Source organism: Penaeus japonicus, unplaced genomic scaffold (genome assembly GCF_977035675.1).
Source record: "Penaeus japonicus unplaced genomic scaffold, GWHDUDI00000001_assembly GWHDUDI00000030, whole genome shotgun sequence".
NCBI lineage: Eukaryota > Metazoa > Arthropoda > Malacostraca > Decapoda > Penaeidae > Penaeus > Penaeus japonicus.
Genome location: NW_028234432.1, coordinates 35,495,005 through 35,500,317, shown reverse-complemented (window position 1 = coordinate 35,500,317; position 5,313 = coordinate 35,495,005). Strand labels below are relative to the sequence as shown.

The window sequence follows — 5,313 nt, the reverse complement described above, 5'->3', positions numbered from 1 at the left end:
AAAAAGGTTAAAAAAAAAGACAGCAATACATACGATCCTGAAAAAAAAATGCTTAAAATATATATAAACATATATATATATATATATATATATATATATATATATATATATATATATATATATATATATATATGAAATAAAAGCGAAATGCTTAAAATACGCGTTAAAGCCATTCTGATAACTCAACGGGTTACAGTTAAATGCGCTGATTTTCGTTATATAAAAAAAAACAATTGAGAAAAAATTTGCAAAGAAAAGAAAAAAAAAAAGACAGAAATAGATACGATCGTTAAATAAAGGCTTAAAATGCGCTGATATTCATTACATTAAGGGAATAAGCAATTGAGATAAAAAAATGCAAAAAAAAAAAAAAACAATAATAGATACGATCCTGATAAAGAAAATAAAAATGCTTCAAATACACGTTAGAGCCATTATGATAATGAAACAGATTATAGTTAAATGCACATATTTTCGTTATATCAAAGGAAAAAGCAACTCAGAGAAAGAAGGTACAAAAAAAGAAAAATAACAGTGATAGATACGATCCTGAATAAAAACAAAAAGGCTTAAAATATCCGTTAGAGCCATTCTGATAAAAAAAAAAAAAAAAAAATGAAAGCAATAGACGCGATCATGAAAAATAAATGCTTAAAATACCCGTTAGAGCCATTCTGATCATGAAACGGATAAAAGTTAAATACACAAATTTTCGTTATATCAATAAAGGAAAAAGCAAGTGAGAGAAAAAAGGCATAAAGAGAAAATGACAGAAATAGATACGATCCTAAAAAAAAAAAAAAAAAAAAAAAAAATGCTTCAAATTAGAGCCATTCTGATAATCAAACGGATTACAGTTAAATTGAGAGAAAGAAGGTGCAAAAAAATGACAGTAATAGATACGATCATAAAAAAAAATCCTTAAAATACCCGTTAGAGCTATTCTAATCATGAACAAGAGTACAGTTAAATACAGTTAAAGAGCAATTGAGAGAAAAAAGGTGCAAAAAAAAAAAAAAAATGACATACATAAGATCCTGAAAAACAAAAAAACTTTAAATACCCGTTAGAGCCATTCTGATAATGAAACGGATCAGAGTTAAATGCGCTGATTTTCGTTATATAAAAAAAGCAATTGAGAGAAAGAAGGTGCAAAAAGACAGACAGTAAGAGATACGATCCTCAAAAAAAAGAAAATGCTTAGAATACCCGTTAGAGCCATTTTCATCATAAACCGGATTATAGTTAAATGCGCTGATTTTCGTTATAATAAAGGAAAAAGCAATTGACAGAAAAAAGGTGAAAAAAAGTAATTGATACGATCCTGAAAAAAAATGCTTAAAATACTCGTTAGAGCCATTCTGATAATGAATCGCATTACAGTTAAATGCGCTGATTTTCGTTATATTAAAGGAAAACGCAATTGAGAGAGAAAAGGTGCAAAAAAGGAAATGGTAGTAAAAGTTACGATCCTGAAATAAAAATGTTTAAAATAAACGTTAGACCCATTCTGATAACGAAAGAGATTACAGTTAAAGGCGCTGATTTTCGTTATATTAAAGGAAAAAGCAATTGAGACAAAAAAAGTGCAAAAAAAATGAAAGATAGATTCGATCCTGAAAAAAAAATACACGTTAGAGCGTATATATTACTTGCATTTTTTTTTTTTTTTTTTTTTCACCTTTCCTTAAATCTAACGAAAATCACCGTTTCATTATCAGAATGGCTCTAACGTGTATTCTAATAATGTTGGGGTATTTTCAGGATCGTATATATTACTTGCATTTTTTTTTTTTTTCACCTTTTTCTCTCAATTCCTTTTTCCTTTAATCTAACGAAATTCACCGCATTTAACTGTAATCCGTTTCAGTATCAGAATGGCTCTAATGTGTATTATGATTATTTTATGGTATTTTCAGGATCGTATATATTACTTGCATTTTTTTTTTTTTTTCACCTTTCCTTAAATCTAACGAAAATCACCGTTTCATGATCAGAATGGCTCTAACGTGTATGCTAATAATGTTGGGGTATTTTCAGGATCGTATATATTACTTGCATTTTATTTATTTTTTCACCTTTTTCTCTCAATTCCTTTTTCCTTTAATCTAACGAAAATCACCGCATTTAACTGTAATCCGTTTCAGTATCAGAATGGCTCTAATGTGTATTATAATTATTTTTTTTTGTATTTTCAGGATCGTATATATTACTTGCATTTTTTTTTTTTTTTTTTTGCACATTTTTTTTCTCTCAATTCCTTTTTCCTTTAATCTAATGAAAATCAGCGCATTTCACAGTAATCCGTTTCATTATCAGAATTGCTCTAACGTGTTTTAATCATTTTTGGGTATTTTCAGGATCGTATATATTACTTGCATTTTTGTTGTTGTTTTTTTGCACCTTTTTTCTCTCAATTCATGTTTCCTTTAATCTAACGAAAATCACCACATTTAACTGTAATCCGTTTCATTATCAGAATGGCTCTTACATGTATTTTAATCATTTTTGGGTATTTTCAGGATCGTATATATTTTTTTTTATTATTTTTTTTTTTTTGCACCTTTTTTCTCTCAATTCCTTTTTCCTTTAATCTAACGAAAATATGCGCATTTAACTGTTTTATGTTTCATTATCAGAATTGCTCTAACGTGTATTTTAATCATTTTTCGGTATTTTCAGGATCTTATATATTACTTACATTTTTTTTTCACCTTTTTTCTCTCAATTCCTTTTTCCTTTAATCGAACGAAAATCAGCGCATTTAATTGTAATCCGTTTCATTATTAGAATGGCTCCAACGTGTATTTTAATCATTTTTGAGTATTTTCAGGATCGTATATATTAATTGATTTTTTTTCACCTTTTTCCTTTAATCGAACGAAAATCACCGCATTTAACTGTAATCCGTTTCATCATAAGAATGGCTCTAACGTGTATTTTAATCATTTTTCGGTATTTTCAGGATCGTATATATAACGCTTTTTTCACCTTTTTTTCTCTCAATTTTTCTATAATCAAACGAAAATCAGCGCATTTAACTGTAATCATTCATTATCAGAATGGGTCTAACGTGTATTTTAATCATTTTTCGGTATTTTCAGGATCGTATATAACGCATTTTTTTTTTTTTTTTACCTTTTTTCTCTCAATTCCTTTTTCCTATAATCAAACGAAAATCAGCGCATTTAACTGTAATCATTCATTATCAGAATGGCTCTAACGTGTATTTTAATCATTTTGGGTATATTCAGGATCGTATATATAACGCAATTTTTTTCCACCTTTTTTCTCTCAACTCCTTTTTCCTGTAATCTAACGAAAATCAGCGCATTTAACTATAATCTGTTTCATTATCAGAATAGCTCTAACGTGTATTTTAATCATTTATGGGTATTTCAGGATCGTATATATCATTTGCATTTTTTTTTCACCTTTTTTCTCTCAATTCCTTATATATGCGCATTTTGCTGTAATCCGTTTTATTATCAGAATGGCTCTAACGTGTATTTTAATCATTTTGGGGTATTTTCAGGTTCATATATATTATTTGCATTTTTTTTTCTTTTTTTTGTTTATGCATCTTTTATTCTCTCAATTCCTTTTTCCTTTAATCTAACAAAAATATGCGCATTTAACTGTAATCCGTTTCATTATCAGAATGGCTCTAACGTGTATTTTAATCATTTTTGGGTATTTTCAGGATCGTATATATTACTTGCATTTTATTGTTTTTTTGCACCTTTTTCCTTTAATCTAACGAAAATCAGCGCATTTAACTGTAATCCGTTTCATTATCAGAATGGCTCTAACGTATATTTTAATCATTTTTGGGTATTTTCAGAATCGTATATATTGCATTTTCTTTTTTTTTTCTTTTTTGCACCTTTTTCCTTTAATCTAACGAAAATCAGCGCATTTAACTGTAATCCGTTTCATTATCAGAATGGCTCTAACGTGTATTTTAATCATTTTTGGGTATTTTCAGGATCGTATATATTACTTGCATTTTTTTTCACCTTTTTTCTCTCAATTCCTTTTTCCTTTAATCTAACGAAAATCAGCGCATTTAACTGTAATCCGTTTCATTATCAAAATGGCTCTAACGTGTATTTTAATCTTTTTTGGGTATTTTCATGATCGTATATATAACGCCTTTTTTTCACCTTTTTTTCTCTCAATTCCTTTTTCCTTTAAATCAGGGAATTTAACTGTAATTCGTTTACGTTACGGGAACGAAGTGAATAAGGAATTAGTTACTAAAATTTAGAACAAAAAGTTGCGAGATATCACTGCTAATAATTCTTTCACGGAACCAAACAGACACATTTCTTACCTTCCCTTTCAACGTGGTTGGCCAAATCTTGGTCTTAGGTCTGATCTTGCTCCAAGGCCATTTTTTCTTTCTGCAATGTCTGATCTTGCTCCAAGACCTTTTTTTCTTGACACTAGGTCTGATCTTGCTCCAAGCCCATTTTTTCTTGACACTAGCAGCCGTATTCTATGACGTTTTCTGCGTGTCGTGGCCATGTCATGTTCATGTTGTGTCCATGTCGTGTTCATGTAACGAATGCGGTAATCTAGGACGCAAAAGCGTGGCACGTTTGCGTCAGCTGCTTCAGGTTTACCAACCGTTCCAAAGTTAACATGTTTCGGATGAATGGCACTGTCCAAACGACAAATTCATAAGAGAAACTACAATCATAGGTAGCACTAACATAAGATAATTCAATTTTGGTATGAATCAGTCGTTGTACTTGTTCCTAGTTAAAGAATTGACAACCATTTCACGAACGCGCTGTTGGTAATTCACTCTACGCTCGATCAAAACAAACGGGATGTGAGGGATCGTGTGTTTATGAACAGATCTTCCTTATTTTATCTTTGTATATACTGTACATATATGCGCATTTTTAATATATCATGCATATAGATTTAATGTATACATATTTCATATAATTATATGCTTTAATTTTACGTCCCTGACTACTTTTACCATTCATTTAACTTCACTCTCCTTCGAAAAGTCCGCCAAAAGGTAAACAAACTCAAAATCAGCAGAGAATCCATGTTTTCCTAAAAGAGTTTGTAATCCATGTCTAGGACAATGATGCCTAATATATCCAATATAGATATTACTTTCCAAACGTAGTATGCTCATATGAAGTATTAGTAAGAAAAAGTACAATAAAAATATGATTTCTTTCACTCGTGTAACTATCGTGACAAGCCACGGAGTTTCCACGATTGTTCCAATACTTTCCACGCTTTTGCCACGCTTTTGCCACGAACCCGCGCTTCTAGAATAAGAAT

General features: G+C 29.9%; 1 protein-coding gene across 1 annotated transcript in view; it reads right to left on the bottom strand.

The window, feature by feature from the left end:
• The window catches only part of LOC122242951 (uncharacterized), a 52,350-nt gene extending 47,887 nt beyond the window's left edge, over positions 1-4,463 (bottom strand). Inside the window, exon 1 of the mRNA XM_086554784.1 lies at positions 4,337-4,463. The gene's annotated coding sequence lies outside the window, so the exon portion shown is untranslated. The remainder of the gene's footprint in view (positions 1-4,336) is intronic.
• Between the last annotated feature and the right edge of the window lie 850 nt (positions 4,464-5,313).